The sequence below is a fragment of the Lichenostomus cassidix genome, chromosome 13, assembly GCF_008360975.1.
Source record: "Lichenostomus cassidix isolate B80296 chromosome 13, HeHo_3.0, whole genome shotgun sequence".
Taxonomy (NCBI): Eukaryota; Metazoa; Chordata; class Aves; order Passeriformes; family Meliphagidae; genus Lichenostomus; species Lichenostomus cassidix.
The window spans coordinates 17,118,616-17,134,811 of record NC_139494.1 but is presented as its reverse complement, the minus strand read 5'-3'; the positions used below and the strand labels follow the sequence as shown (position 1 = coordinate 17,134,811).

The 16,196-nt window shown below is 59.3% G+C and overlaps 1 long non-coding RNA gene across 1 annotated transcript; it reads left to right on the top strand.

Annotated features, from left to right (window-relative positions):
- The first annotated feature begins 6,112 nt into the window (after window positions 1–6,112).
- On the top strand, window positions 6,113–10,049 carry LOC146431414 (uncharacterized). The gene is made up of 2 exons (XR_014854949.1): window positions 6,113–6,442; window positions 8,607–10,049. It is a non-coding gene; the product is annotated as an uncharacterized LOC146431414 (long non-coding RNA).
- Window positions 10,050–16,196: the final 6,147 nt, after the last annotated feature.

The following is a 16,196-nucleotide window of genomic DNA, read 5'->3' as shown; positions in this document are numbered from 1 at the left end:
TCTCTGGGGCTTTCTAAGTGCCCCGTGGTTCTTGCAGGAGCCCCTTCCCCAGGGACACACACAGGGGGAGCCCACTTTGAGCGATGCCACCACGCACACCTTAAAATTTAAAAGCGTTCAAAAGTGGGAGCACCCAGCACCACCAGGCACCTCTCAACAGTCCCCAGATCACCCCATGCTAATGTACATAAACTCTGACATCAGCGTGTTGGTCCAAGGGTCACTTCCAGGCTCGGTGGGTCTGCACTGAAGTGAGACCAGGTGACTGAAGCCAAGAGTAAAAAGGAGCAAAAGATCTTCTGATTTTCCTTGTTTTCATTCCAGCTGCTGCGGCGAGCATCTTGATGTCACGCACGTCATCTTTCTGTCTGGGCTTTTGAGGCGTATACTAAAAGCCCTTTCAGAAATAATTAATGATGGGACCAAAAATCTCATGAATGTTCTATTTACTTACCCGTAGCAATTACATGGGAAAGAGCAGGGCTTGGCACTGCAGCCTGAATTAGCTGATACGCCACCAAGCAAGTGGCACACCTACAGCCTAATGGCTCCAGACCCTTGAATCCCCTCAGACTACCTCGACAGGCCTGCAGGGTCACTAAAGAGCTGATGGAGCAAAGTGATGTGGAGCTAGCAGGGTGAGGAGCTCTGTGCCAGGCTCTGAGGGTGAACACAAAGTGCTTCTTCCTCTGGCAGGAAAGGCTCACTGCCCGTCCATGTTCTCTTTGCTGCTGTTTCCAAGGCAGAGCTGTTTCCAACCACTCTTGAATTCCCTCTGGCCCCTCTTTGGTTCAGGACATGTTGTGAACACCATGCAATGTGGCAACACTGGGTTTTCCCTGATGATCCCAAGCCTTTCATCAAAGGGAGATGTCAGGAACAGCCTGTGTTGTGTCACAGTGATGAGAACTGGGGGCCGGGGTGGCTTGGCTGTCGGGATGGGACGAAGCAACTCTTCCTCATTGCTGTTGCACTCTAGTACTAATTACTGCTATCAAGTGCCAAAACCCTTACCCAGGGTGCTTTTCCAGCTGCCCTGCCAGCAGTGAAACTTCTCTTCCCATGGGTGGGAGGCCTGGCCCCAGGAATGCCCTGCCAGGAGCCACAGCTGGAGCTCCCAGCAGGCACAGCACAGTTAGGAGGGCCAAGGAAGGAAATTGCCTTGCTCTGGGGCACGTTCTTCGAGGAATCTTGCAATTCCTTGAAGACTAAGACTCAAATTCCCAGGTGACCCTGCTGACCGGGGATGTGCATTCCCCCTGTCCCTTCTTTGCAGAAAATGCAAGTGATGAAGGCTATGGATGGTAAAGATGAGCTGAGAACAGCAGGGATGTTTGCCCCATCAGGGGAAAAAGCAGGGCTGGAAGGCCTCATCGCAAAAGCAGTCCTTTGGGAGGAATTTGTTGCACAAAAGGCGAGGTTCTCACTTGAGTATCTCGTGATTTCCTTTACACCAGCTGCACTCAAGTAGGAAGTAACCATTCGTGGGAATGACTTGTGAATCGTCATTAGAAAATCAGCCTTTGAGTAGCTGGGTTTTTTGGAAATACCTTTTCTCTTCTGGTCTGTGCCATGCACAGTTCCTCCCCCTTCGCTTTCTAACCCAAGGAGATGAGCCCTTCCCAGCCTCCAGTGGTCACATCCTGCAGGACACCCACCCCAGGCATGGAGAAGCATGGGGAAAGCAAAGCCCAGCCTGCACTGCCCCATTTCTCCTCTGAACAGACAGCTTGGGGCTTCTTCCTGCCCTGCAGGCAAAACTGGATGTGACATCAGGGTCAGGCTGCTCCTGTGCCGCGAGGGGGACAGAGGACAGCAGAGCAAAATGGGGACATCTTGGCAAAGAGGACTTGCTGGTGTTTCTGTGTTTCAGTGGGATCCTGCAGGATGAAGTACAGTTGCTCACATGGCTGCGAGTTGATGTTGACCTGCCCAGCTTCAGCTCCTGACTGCTCTGGACTTTTGCACAGTCCAAGCATTTTTCTGTGCCTTTTGGTTCTTTTCACCTATGAAATGGAGATCACACCACTTCCCTGTGCCCTGGAGTTTCTGGAGGAATTGGTTGAATAACACTCATAAAAAAGGGCTTCGGAAGCACCAGGAGAGAGGCGAAGGAGGACAAGATGTTATAAGTGGTGTTGTCTCCACCTTCTTAGAAGTCAGTCATGAGGCAGCCTCAGAAACACCTGCGGTGGGCAGAGATGGTGTCTGATGCACAGGACTCGAGTGCCGCGGTGTGAATGGGACATCAGTGTCACACACCCCGCCCTGTGCACAGCAGCCAGGAAGCTCTGCCATGTGCTCACAGCTTTCCTCCTCAACCAGACCCCGAGCTTTGAGAGCAGGGCAGCTGCCAGCGCTCCCAGTTCTGCTGCTCTCTGTATTTATGCACTCTGAGAGGTGTCAACAGCACCGGAGCAGAACGAAGCCCCTGTGCCCACCTTTGCCTGGCAGCCCCAGAGCTCTCGGTGGCACCATGCCGCTGCTGCAGCAACTGGCTGCTGAGCCCGGAGGGGCTGGGGATAATATTACCGAGGTAAAATATAACAGGAAAAGCTTGCAAATGTCCTTTCAAAACAACAGCGAGTGAGTAATGTCATTGGGCCAGCGGTCAGGAGGGGACAGGGTTTGAAGGTACCCTAAGCCTGCCAAAGGCCAGGCGTGGGACAGGCGCAGGAGCCAATGAGCTCGGGCTGGGCAGGAGCCACCCCGCTCCGGGCGACCGCCCGCCTTCGCTCTCACGTTGCAGCTGCCTCTGCTTGTGGATGGCAAAATGTTGGACGGAGCGGGCAGTGAGAGGCAGCGGCAAATGGGGCTCCTCCGAGTTACAACATCCCCGGCCGCCGGCAGGTCCCCGCCTGGTGACACTCAGCTTGGCACCGGTGTGAAATGCAGCCCCAGGGGGGGTTGGCGCGGTGGCCGCGCTCGCTGGGGAGCTGGGGACAGGCGCTCCGTGCTGGCAGGAGCTGTGCGAGCCGCTGGCTGGGTGAGCTGGGGGCAGCTGAAGGGGAAGGTGTCCCCAGGCTGTCCCCGAGCCGTCCCCTAAGGCACTCTCCATTCACGCAGGCTGCTCGCTGGGGCCCTGCTCCCCACGGGGCACGGTGGTTGGCAGTGCCATGCCCTGGGTTTCGCTGAGTTTCTCTGCTTGGCTCCTTTCCACCAGCTCTGCTCTCCCTTCCCCGCAGCCCTGCTCAGCACTCGGCTCAGCCTTATCCTTCACCTGAAGTCACGAGCACAGGGACAGAGTGTTGCTTTCTCTCCATGCTTTCTGTGCCTCATTAGCTGTGTGCACCTGGGAGCTCCTGTCCCCTCCTCCTCCTCCTCAGCTGCTGACAGGAGGGCTCTGTTATGCTTCACGGTCAGCTAGGAGTGACAGTCTGATGTCCTCTTTGCCACAGGGCTGAGGGAGTGGTCTCTGGGGCTGGAGGGGACCTGGCAAACAAAAGTGGATTCTGAGGACAAGTGGGTGCTGGTTGGGCTCCTGGCTCTGAGATCCAGCTTGTCCAGGGAGGAGGGCTGAGCCTCTGGTAGTTCAGAGGTTGCCAATCCTGCTCCAGATTCCCTTGGCATCGCTGAGGAGTGATGTCCCACTGTGCCAGCAAAGCCCCTCATGCAGGCACAAGTGGACACCATGGACACTATGGACACCACGAGCACCCTGCCTGTGCTGTGACAGAGCCCCCAGACCCCTGTCTGGAGCTCACCTGGCAGACAGTCCCTCTACTCCCCGCCTGCCAAGCTCTCTGCAGCTCTTTCCCAGGAGCAGAGACTGCTCCAGCTCTGTCAGAGGAGCCCGTGGCCAGCGCTGAGGGTGGGAGGGATGCACCCATGCAGGGGATGTGGTGAGGGCTCCAGCCTGCCCCATCCTGCAGCCTGCTCCTCTCCCAAACTGCAGCCTTGAGCATGCTGTGGAGGTAAAGCCATGCAGTTACTGCAGAGAAAACCGATCAGGAGACAAATGGGATGGCAAGGCAGCAAGAAGGGGGTTTTGTGGATGTGTTATTGAAACAGATGGGAATTGCCCAGAGCAAGAGGCAGAGCCCAGGCAGCAGAGGGTAAGGAAGGCTCCTGCAGGATGGCTCACACTGCCCACCAGCTGTGTGGGCTGAGCAGGGGACCAGGATGCCCATTGACTCCTTATGGCATTTTCAGTGACTCATTTGTCCACGGAAACAGCACACCCACAGCAGCTGAGGCAGCCTGTCCTCCCCGGGCTGCTCTGGCACAGCAGGGCCAGCCGGCCCCTTCTGCCTGGGGATGAGAGCCTGGCAGCAGCCCAGGGCACTCAGCTCATGCTGTACCTCACTTCATCTGGGGGAAGGAACACGCTGTCAGAGACCTTGCACTGCTCTTTCTGCACTGCCTGACATCCCAGCCTGTGGCCCAAGCCTTCCTTTTGTTGTTCCAGGGCTGGTGTCCCCCCGTGCTGCCCCAGAGCAGCCTGGCACCAGTCACCAGCCAGCCGTGGCACCGCCAGGAGCTGCAGCATCCGGCACGTGTCCCTCAGGCTTACTCCTTCACTCTGGCTGAGCTCGGCTTTCCCACAGCGCTGGCAGCTCTCACACGGTGCTGGCAGTGTCTGTCACAGCCCATCCATGTCACCCCACTGGCCTCTTGCTGCCCCACCTGCCTCGTCCCTGCCTGTCGAGCTGCCTGTGGTCCTGGTGGTGCTGCTTGGGCTCCTTTCACTGCCCATCCCTGCCTGGCAGAGCAGCACCAGGAGCTGGGCTATCTCCTGTATCCCAACCACCCTGCTGCCAGCTGCTCCCAGGAGGAGTGAGGGGCATTGGGGTGGCTGGCTGAGACCCAGGCTGGCCTCATCTTCCTCTGCTGATCCTGGCTCCGAGCAGGGCAACTCCTCCTGCCTTTCCTTGGAGGCTGCTCAGAGTCTGGCTGCATCTCTTCCTCTCTCTGTTCAACCTGCCTCATCCCAGAGACGTGCCATGATCACCAGAGCAGGTCCTGATCCTCCTGCACCAGCAGAGCTGGCCAAGGGAGTGAGCAGTGAAGGGAGACGCTTTGGATCTGCAGCACTGCTGAGCAAGGACTTGCCGTTCCTCAAGCAGCTGTTGCTGGCAGGGATGTCCGTGGGCATCTCCTGGCTCGTGACTGCCAGCCTGCCAGGCTGGCCCTGTCTGTCCCCAGGGCTCCATCTGCCAGCACCCCCTTCTCCAAGCATCCCCTGCAGCCCTGGCTGGGCACCAGTGGTGGGAAGGGCCTGGGCTCAAATCCTGGCACCCCCTGAGCACAAACACTGCTGTTGGAGCAGAAATCTCTCTGCAGGCGTTCCCCCCTTGCCGAGCTGGTGAGCAAAGCCACCTGCAGTGCTTTGGGGAGTGTGAGGCTGGGGGCTCAGTGGGGCTGGACGATGAGGGGTGGGCAGTATCTGCCAGCCCTGTGCAGCCACTGCTCTTGTTCTCCTCAGTGCCTCGGCCCTGTGTCCCTGGGCAGGAGACACTTCAGCCCCAGCCAGCGCTATAAATAAAACCACGTTCCTCTATCCCGCCAAATAGGTTCTCATTGATTTTACCTATTCCTCCTCCCCCAGCCCTGCATCCCTTTGGAATGTGAAGTCAGCTGTGGAGGAGCCTGGGGAGCAGCCAGCCTGGCAGGGGAAATGCCACCCCCTCCAGCTCCTCTTCCTGGGAATAGCTGTTCTCCCCTGGCTTTCCCTCTCTGAACCGGCAGCACCGCTGGAGGAGAAGAAACGAAGCTCCCTGGTGGAAGTTTGCCGGCTAATTATTTATTAATGTCCTGGCAGTGCAATCACCGGCAGCGATGCAGCCCCTGAGCCCCAGGAGAAGGATGAGGAGGAGGAGGGAGAGCTCTGCTGGTGGGGCTTTCTTGCCGAGGAGCTCAGGATGAGCTGACACCGCTTCTGTCTCCGGCTGCTTTGGTTACCCACGGCTGAGATAAAGGAGTCCTGTCCCAGAGACCCTGTGGGGTGCTGAGTGCTGCTCCCAGGCTGGTCCCCAGCCCCTCCTGGGTGATGGCAGCTGAGGGGCTCAGCCCCCCCGAACAGGCAGTGTTTGGATGCTGACTTGCTGCAAGCAGCTCTTCTGCACACAGGAGCTCCCCGTGCAGGGATAGCAACAGAAATAATGCAGCAAATCACAGCTCGCACTGCCTTCCTGGCACTTGAAAGCATCTCGAGAGCTTAAAAAGCTGCAAGATGCTCTCATTCCCATCCTCTCCCTGCTCCCGAGCTTCGGGCCCCCCTTCCCGACGAGGGGGGAGCATCAATTTCCCCGGCAACGCGGCCCGGGCTGGGCACGGTGCGGGAGCAGGGCAGCCTCGTGCTGCCCGAGCGGGGCTCCGGCTGACTCATCGCCGTGCAGTATGCAATTACCACGGCAAGTGCAGGCCCCTGCTGTTCCGCACAGGTATCTGTGTCAGCCAGGGCTATTTCCAGCTCTCCCCGCGCTCCCGGCTCCGTCGAGAGGTAAGGAACGCAGCCGCCTCGCTCCCCCGCCTGCCACAGGGACGGGCACGAGTTTCCCAGGGGGTTGCATAGCGCATCCCGAGCGCCGGGTTGCACAACTGGGGGAGGAGGGAGCGGTGTGCCTTTGCCCACGCGGTTTGGGGTGCTGAGGGTGCAGGCTGGGGCTGGGAGCCCCCGGAGGCTCGGAGCGATGGGACAGGCAGGCGGCATGTGGAGCTGTTATTATCAGCGGGGCTGCGGCGCTGGGAAAGGAGCAGCAGGGATGGGATGAAGCACGGTTTGAGGAATGCTCTGGCCTGGAAAGGCAGGGGAGGGACGGGGATGATGGGAGTGCAGCAGTGCCTTTCCCTGACGGAGCACATCAGGAGCTCAGTGGGTCAGCAACTCTGCCTCCCCATCTGTACATCGAGTTCCTGCCCTACCCCACCAAGCTGTTAAGCCAAACAGCACTCAGACAGTGAGATTTTTCCATTCCCAAAATGTTTGCGCAACGTTTCGCTCATTACTTTTCCCGCTGGATGCCATGAGTGGGAAGAGGGGAAAGCTCAGGTGGTGAGCACACCTTGGACAAGCTCCCAGCAAGGGATGAAGCTCTCCAGCCAGGAGCCTTCATGGTGACAGCAGTTTTACAGCTGGGGCTGTCCCAGCAGGGCAGGAGATGCAGCCCAGTCCCCATGGCCAAGAGCAGAGGTGGCTGTGCCACCACACCACCTGGGGACAATGGGTGCCTTTCCTGGGACGCCTGGGCAGGATGAGTGTGCCCAGGGGGAGCAAGCCCAGCCTTGCACAGCCTTCGGGGCTTTTCCCAGGTTTGCTCATCATCACCTGGAGGGAGATGCCCTCACGTGTGATGCACATGTGCCTGGGGTGGGCCTGCCCAGGATGGTGACACGATGGATGTGTGACATGCCTGGAGCCCCAGGATGGCTTTGGGCTGTGTGACAGGGAACATTGTGTGTCCCTTTTCACTGCGCTGTGCATGAGCAGTGCTCACCACCCAGCTGGGCTCATATGGATGGGAATGCTGGAGGATGATGGAAAAAGGAGGGATGGATGCATCCAAGGGGCTGGGAGGGCTGTGTGCCTCAACATCCCTTTAATATTCTGCTGACCCATGCCCACCAAAGCCTGATCTGGGAGAAGGTGAGGCCACAGCCAGACCTGACCCCAGCTTGGGCTGTGCCAGGCTGAGAACAGCACCCAGCACCCTCATCCCTCCCACGCCTGCTGGCAGAGCCTTCAGCACGGGAGAACTGCTACAGTATTTCCCTGGAAAAATCACATTAATCATCCTCAGCACCGCCTCCCTGGCCTTTGTCACAGTTTGGTGCCCCAGCACCAGCTTTAAAAGCATTATTTATTTTTAATAAAAGCTGATCTGAAGGGTGACGTTGGCGGGATGATAAAAATAAAAATGCAGTGGTTGTCACAACTGTCAGCATCCCTGGGAATGGGGTCTGGCAGTGCCCAGCTGCCTCTCCCTCCAGCCTGTGTGGCTGTGCAGGAAAGGAGGAAGCAGCCAGCAGCGTGTGCCTTGGGCAGCCTCTGTGCCAGGAAAGCAGCTCCTGCTCCTTATTTTAATACACAGGTGCACTTCTCCAGTGTATTTGCAATTTTCTAAATGTTTAGTAACTTTAATTTCATTTACTGCATGAATAAATGAGCAAATAGGACATATACAAATGCTGGGAAGTAAATTAGCTTAAGTCCCTTCATTAAAAGAACTATGTGTTATTAAAACATCTGTGTTGCAATGTGCTGATATCACATTAGCAACAGGAACAAGAAATCCTGTTTATCCCTACGAAACTAGATTTTCAGGGCACGGATCTGGCAGCGTGCACCACGGCTGAGGCTGGCAGCATCTCCATTTCCCCAGGCAGCCCTGGAGAGTCACGGGGCAGCATTCCATGTCCCAGGCTCGAGGGCAAGCTGAGAGCTTCATCCCCAGGCTGTCCCTGGAAAAGTCTGGCTCTGGAAAAGTGTGCCTCTGCTCCCCAGCCCCACAGCGGTGTCCCATCAGGCAGGGGGAAAGGGAAACGTGCAGGAATTGTGCAGGAATTGTGCAGGAAGGATGCAGGAATTGTGCAGGAAGGATGCAGGAAGCACACCTCACTCACTTCCTGACCATCTCCTCTCTTCCCATCGCTTTTCCTTCTGGCAGACGGGAACAAAGCTTGACCGGAGGCGCTGGGAAGAGCCCCCCGCAGTCCTGGGAAGAGCCCCCCGCAGTCCTGCACAGCCCTGCCCCCTCTGGCCATCCCCGCCGGCGTGTCTGCAGGGCAGGGGCACGGTGCTGCACCAGGGCTCCTCTCCAGCTCAGGTTTCTCGGCGGCTTTTCCAGAGGAGCTCCATGCGCAGAGCCCCGTGAGCAGCGGGGTTTGAATGCTGCCTGGCCGGGGCAGAGCGCAGCCATGGCTGGGACCAAACAAAACCAGCATTCACGGGCGGTCATTGAAATTCCCAGCAGCTGTTCCCTCCCAGCACACTCAGGTCTGTCCTCCTTTGCTGTCCTCAGGCACTTGCAGGGACTTTTCCCTGGATGGTAGTGGAATAAGTTTGCCCATGACCAGCATCCCTCCTCCTCCTGCTGCTGCCTGATGAAAATAAGCCCTGGTGGGGTGGCACTTTCTGGTTCAGAGGGTCATTCAGGGCCAGCGGGGTGCTCTTCCTGGCAAGACACCCCATGGCCAGTGGCACCACCATGTCACAGGCCCTGCATGTCCAACAGCCACCTCCCTGGCTCCAGCCCATCCCCATTTCCCCGTGATGCTGCCTGAGCCCCTGAGGCTGAGCCAGGCAGCTGCCCAGCCTGTCTCCAGCACCTTCCCACAGGGCTGCAGTGGGAGAACCCTCAGAACACGGGGTGAACCCTCGGGGTTTGGGCTGCTGGCCAGGCACAGCCACAGGAGCCCAAACAGGAGCTGAGCACTGCCCCAAACACTGCTCACATGAGGCCAAAATTGCTCTGGCACGGGTTTTGGCCTGGCTGGGTTTAACCCCAGCCCGGAGCAGGCACTGGGAGCAGGCAGGGGCACGCCAGGCACGGCAGCAGGAGGAGCATTCTGTGGTTCCCAGCCTGGCAGCCACTCGGTGAAAACGCTGCCTGCAGCCCCAGCACGGCTGCGAGAGAAAATGAGTTTAGTGGCCTCAATTTAATTCCCATTTGTACATGGTGGGGAAAAAAAAAAAAAAAAATAGGGAGAGGAGCAGAATCCCGGATCGGCGCTGGGATGGGGAGGTGTGAGCCGCAGGCACGTGGGAGGAACAAACTGCCAGGGATGTGCCCTGGGGAAAAGGAGGCTGTGCTGGCAGCAGGATGGGTGGCACAGGGAGGGCAGAGGGGTTGTCACTCCTGCTGGATGTGCCCAGTTCGTGTAGCTGGAGCCACCAGCATGAGGGCACATTGGGCATGGAGCTCCCCAGTCCCAGGAAATCCATGGACAAGCAGGGAGAGTTCCCCTGCCTCCCTCCTCTCCTCACCCAGGGTGTCCCTGGGGCTGGAGCAGCCCTGGTCGAGGCAAGGCTGGCAGAAAGAAGGTGCCACTTCAAGCCCTCAGGAGCCAGGGCTCTGATTTCAAAAAATAAAGTGAGGTTTTCATCTGTATTTGCTTAGCCAGTTAATGACTTTATTTCTGATTTGATGCTGCTGTCCCTGATGACTCAGGCATGGAAAGGGAGAGCTGATAAGAGTGAAGAGGCCTGGCCAGAGGGATGCTGGTGGCTGCTCTGTGCCTGGCATTCCCCACCTGGATCCCTTCCAGGGGATTCCAGAAACGCTGTCAGCTCTGGGAGCAGGACTGTGGGCATGGGGAGGGCAGCAGCTCGAGGAGGTGAAAGCAGCAGCAGCCAGCCCTGATAAGAGCTGGGCTCTGCCCCGTTATGGCTGTGGGGAAATGAAGAGGAGCACAAGGTATTCCATACTTGGCATGACCTGCCTGGATCACCCTGTGCCTCTGGCCTCATCCTCTTTGGGAGAAACAAACCCTCTTTGGTGGGGAGAAAAGGAGAACTTCTCCTTCCATGACATCCTTCTATGCCTATCCTTTGCCTCTGGGTGACTGCTGAGGCCTGGTAGGCAGCTGGAGATGCCCTCAGTCTGGGGGAATTACACAGGAGCAGCCCATCTCCTTTCCTCCCTCATTAGAGTAAAATAGATATTTTATCTGAGTGAGCTGGTTTAGATTGTAAGTTAACCCAAACCCCACTGCACCCAGTTCCTCCCAGCCTGAACCAAAAGCTGGGCAAAAGGCACATTTGCTCTGCTGAGGAGGAGGTTTCTCCTCTCCCTCATCACTTGTTCCAAGTTTGCCAGTCCCACGGAGACGTGAGCAGAGCTCTGTGCAGCTGGAGGGTTAACGTCTCAGCTCTTCCAAATAAATAGAAAATGACCCAGTTTCTTTCTTTTCCTCTTTTCCCAAAGTCCAAACACCCAAAAAAATGAGATGGTAAGTGGAAGCCACAAATAGATTTCATGTATCCTGGCAGAGCTGGGAGATGAAAGCAGGGAAAACAGCTCCTGCCTCCTCTGCTCAGACCTGGGAATGGTGCAGCACATCCTGCCAGGGGTTGGTTTCCCTGGGTCGATGAGGCAGGAGAGGCTTTGGGTCTGATCCCAGCTCAAATCTTCATCCCTGGGGGCTCAGGCTCTTCCCAAGCTCTCCCCAGAGCTGCTCCCATCTGCCTTGCTCCAGCTATTAAGGTGAGTGGCAGAACGTGCCCAGCCTTCAACGATTCCCATCACGTCCCATCTGGAGACAGAAATCTGCCTGCTGGCTTTACAATTAAAATTGAAATGATTTGATTATGGGGCTTCATTAGTAAAAACAAACACCAGGCAGCCTCCCTCCCTCTCCCCCCACATCCCCGCCCAGCCGTTCCTCCCTGGGGCTGTTTTAGGTAAATCCCAGCCGGGATGCGGCTGGGCTCACAAAAGGCTTCGTGTCTGCAGCTTGTAGCTCCCGCCGGGAGCAGCCTGAGAGAGGCAAATTTAGACCCACAAATCCCCTCCTTCGGGCAGAGATGCAGCAATAGTCCCGCTGGCTTGATGGGCTGCATGGAGTGCCTGAAACAGCGAGGGCTGGAGGGCAGCAGGATGTTTCCAAACCCCTCTGGGTGCTTCCAGACCTTGCCAAGGGGTTCCCACAGCACTCGGGGCTCCTGACAGGACTCCATCCCCTTCATTCCGTGAGTCCTTGCCGTGGGGACATTTTCACCTCCTCACCAAGCTGGCCTTGTCATTGTTTGCTCTGTTTTCCTTCTTCCCTGCATCTGGCACATCCCACGGGAAGGCACGGAGCAGGCTGCCCGCGGTGTGTGCAGATGCTCCAGTCCCTAAAGCATTGGTAGTTCTGGGGGAAGTAATTCAATTAACACTTGGGGCGTCGGGAGCAGGCTGTGCAGGCTGGGAGAGGAGGAATGCTAATGAAGGAGGGCTCGGGAATGCTGCTGGGTTAGGGTGCACTCGCCTGGCTGCTCCCAGGGGCTGGTTTTCTCCAGCAGTGACAGGACGAGGGGAATGGTTTCGAACTGACAGAGAGTGGGGTTGGATTAGATATTAGGAATTGTTTTCCTTGTGAGGGTGGGGCGGCACTGGCACAGGGTGCCCAGAGGAGCTGTGGGTGCCCCTGGATCCTTGGAAGTGTCCAAAGCCAGGCTGGACAGGGGGTGGAACTGCATTTTCTTTGAGATCCCTTCCAACCCAAACCGTTCCATACTTCCATGATTCTGTGGGGTGGCTCTGGGCAGTGAGGAGGTGAGATGGGAATGAAGCAGTCTTTCTGCCTTCTGTGCCTGATGCAAGGAGAAGGCTTTGGAATGGCTCTTGACTCTCAGCTGGTGGCCCTTTTGGGGGGAGCCATGGCCAGGGGTGTCTGTCCCACGCAGGGATGTGCTCTGACAGTGGGGTCTGGCTCTGGGAATGTGATCTGATGTGGGATCTGGCTGCAGGAATGAGCTCCAAGAGCCAGGCTGAGTCACAGGTGAGAGGTCAGTCCCCTCTGCCTGGGAAAGTGTCACCAAGCTGGTGCCACTAACAGCATTGCTGTCCTACCCAGGCTTGCCTTGTGGGCTGAATCTTTAACCAGATCAAGGGTTTAACTTTATCACTAGCCGGAAAAACGTGGCACCACTCCCCTGGGGCAAAGTATCCTGAGCCCTGCAGAAATCCCAAAAGCAACTCCTTTTCGTGGGCCTCACTCAGCAGCTCCTTTGGCATGGGAACACGTGGGACCCTCTGGAGCAGGGAACACCCTGTGCCCCATGGACTCCCAGCTGCTTTTCCCTCCAAAATCACGATTTGCACAGCCCCGAGGAGCTGGCACCTCCCCTGGCAGGGTGTACCTGGTCATGGCTTACCCTCCTGGTGGACAGTGCAGGACAAAAGCCACCGCTGGACCTGAGACTTCTGTGTCCCCTCAGGGGAGCCTCCCCATCCAAATCCCCCCGCCAGATCCCCAGCCCTGGAAAGCCTTCCTCATCCCCTGCCCAGAGCAGGATGATTGATTATTGTTATTAGAGGTGGAGAACAGTTTCTGTGCACAGCCAGGTGGCTCAGCAGCAATTCGTCACCCACCGGCGAGGATGGCCGGGCTGTCCCTCTGTCCCCGCCAAGGTGGCAGCTCTGCGCTGCCTCAGCAGGGCCCGGGGCGGCTCCGGGCAGGCCGGATGGAGCTCTATCTGCTGGCCAAGGGCCGGGCTTTGGCAGCGGCACGCCGCAGGGCAGGGCAGGGACCTGAGCTGATCCCTGCGCCCCCGGGGCATCCCATGGGATGGGGCAGAGGGACAGCAGCCCCGTGGCGGTGATGCGGTTGGTGCTTTACACGGCGTGGGCACTGCGGAGGGGCTCAGAGGCAGGGAGGGGACGCTGGGGACCCGCAGCACCCCCGGCACAGCGGGCAGGGCTGCGGCGCGGAGCTCCTGCGGTGACAGCGCGGCGCGGCGGCAGCCGGTGCGGGCGGCGAGGGGGGGCCGTAATGACGGTCCAGCTCAGCAAAGGTAGCAGAGCATGAAAGCAATTTCACACTTTATTAGACAATTCAGGTGCCAGCTGCACCAGCCTGGAGCGAGCGCTGCTGCTCACACCTCCCCTCCTGCTGCGCGGCCCCGCTCCGCTCGCCGCGGGGCTCAGCCCTGGCTGGGGCCGCGCTGGTCCCGCCTGGCACACGAGGGGCCAGCCGGGGTGCCCGGGGGCTCGGGCTGCTCCTCGTGGGCCACCTTGCTGCTGCACTTGGGCAGGTGGCTGGGAGCAGTGCAGAACAGGCTGGCTCTGCTCGGAGCAGCCCAGCCTGGCAGCGGGGGAACTCGAGCTCCGTGCCTAAAGGCACTCGGGCTGGCTGTGCCCTTCAGCCCAGGGCAGCCACCCAGCTCCTCCTGGCTCCCCACTCTTCCCCTCTCCCATTCTGCATCCATGCTAAGGTCCAGGATTGGGAGCCTGGGCTTGGAGCTGCCCTGGCAGCTGCTTTCTCTAACATCTCTGTGTCCCCAGGGTGCCCCAGCAGAGCCAAAGGGCACATGGATACCTGGGCACTCAGCCATCGTCCTGCCACCCCGGGGTCTCCAGCTGGGATGTGCTCTGTGTCCCCAGGGAGCAGCAGCCGCGCAGAGCAGAGCCGGAGCTGCCCCGTCCTGCTCCCGGCACGTGGCCGGGCTGGCACCCCGTGCCTTGGGGACACAGCCGTGCGCTGTCACACCCCGCGGGTGGACAATATCCAAATGCCTGCACGTCCAGGATATGAATCAGCCCGGACAGGAGTGCAGCAGCCGCTCCGGGACAACCGGAGCTGCCCCGAAGGCTGCTCCGGCCGCCAGGCTGTGCCGCTGCCAAATTCCGCGCGGGCTGGCGGGCAGGTCGTAGGCAGCAGCACCTGCCTGGCTCCGCTGCCACCTCCAGATCAGCCCCGGGCACGGCAAAGCCCTGGCCTGGCATTCATTTCCCTGTTTGCACGGCTCTGCCGCCCCGGTGCCAAGCCATGGCACGGTGGCACCTGGCCAGAGCCGTGCCTAACCTTGACCTGCCCTCCTGGCGAGCAGCCGGCCGTGCCCAGCTGTCCCCCCGTGCCCCCAGCCACAGGCATGTTCCACCGGGCCAGCCAGAGCATTCCTCCCGGGAGAGCCTGTCCTTGAGAGGCTATTTAAAGGCACACTTGTGCCCTTTATCACCCCTCCTGTTTGGGCTGGAAGAGCCCCGTGCCCTCCGGTGACTCCGAGGGCATTTCCAAGCCCAGGGCAGCTGCAGTGAGATGAGTTTGGGTGAAAGCAGGGGAGAAGAAGGGATGTAGGCACCCATGTCCTGCAGTACCAGGCCATGTCCTGGGGACAGACCCCTGGGGAATGTCCCCTGGCCATCGAGGCTGGCAGCAGGACTGGGGGAAACCGCAGAGCCCAGTTCACCCCTTCAGATCCAAAGACTGGCAGAGCCACATGAGCTCATTTCCCTCCTCCTGGCAGAAACCACCCTCTGCTGAATGTTCTATCAAGCCCTGACCACCCCAGATCTCCTTGCAGTGGGAAGATCAGGGCCCAGGCAGCAGCAGTCTCTCAGCACTCCTTGTCCCACTGTCACCGTCACCCCTCTGAAGGGTCTCAGGCTCGGGAGGGCTGTGGAGCAGGACCTGCCCGAGCTGCCGCCCGACTGCTGCCATCTCCTGGCACAGGGCTGATCGCTAGTGCACCCCACGGAGCTGGCAGGAAGGTGACTCGGGAGGGAAACCCGACCTGATGTGATTTGATTAGGAACGGAAAAATCCCGAGGAGCCATCTGCAGCGAGCTGGAGGTGTGAGCTGTGGCCGCAGGGCTGGGCTGGGTCGGCAAGCCTGACACCCAGCCTGTGCTCAATGATCCTTGTCCCCAAACCTACCCATTTTCCCATCCTGAGGAACCCATCAGCCTTTCCCCAGGCGGGGAGCATCCCCGGGATGCATCCCCAGCTCTGGCACTGCTGTCCCCTCCCAGGTTTTGAAATGAGCATTTCCTCAGTGTTTTCAGTGTCACCTGGGCAGAGGTGGCTGCCCAGCCTCCCCCCAGCTCCAGGCACACAGGATGAGCCCCACAGCAGCTCTGCCTCAAGAGCCCAGCCCCACACGTGGGACACACAGAGCCGTGCCTAGGGCTGTCCCCACCCGCCTGGCACCCGCACAAGGTGTGCCACCCTGCCCCGCTGCCCAGCCCGCAGCCACGGCCGCACTGGGCAGCCCGCGGCGAGCCCGTGGGTGGCCAGGCCGGGCGTGCTGCTCGCCCCGGGCAGGGCAGGGCACAGCGTGCCAGCGCTCGCCAGCCGGCATGGGCACCTTTGATGCGGGCAGCGCCAGCAGCCCAGCGCAGCCGGGACGACGCCGGGCGGGTGCTGCACTGCCCACGGCGGGTGAGGGATGGGCAGCGTGCGCTGCCAGCCCCGGGGCTCCTGAATCCCCCCTGGCATCGTGTCAAGGCTTCCCTGCCCACCTCATCCCCATCAGCATGTCCTAACAGTGCAGCCACGGGGAAACTGAGGCACGGGGCTGGGACACCTCGGGAACGGTGGGAGGGAATGAGTCCTCATTCTCAAACCGAGCCTTAGGTCAGGATTGATTCTCTCAAAATCCTCTTGCATGGGACCTCTGTCAGCCCGCTGGGGATGTCGCAGGGGGACGGCGGGTCCCGGGAGCACCGGGAGCCGGGACAAACTGTGTGTGTCCCCCGAGCGGTGTCACCCCGGCTGTCCCCCGCAGTCCCACACCAGTGCGAGCGGCACTGCCAGCTGGTGCGGGGCTCCCT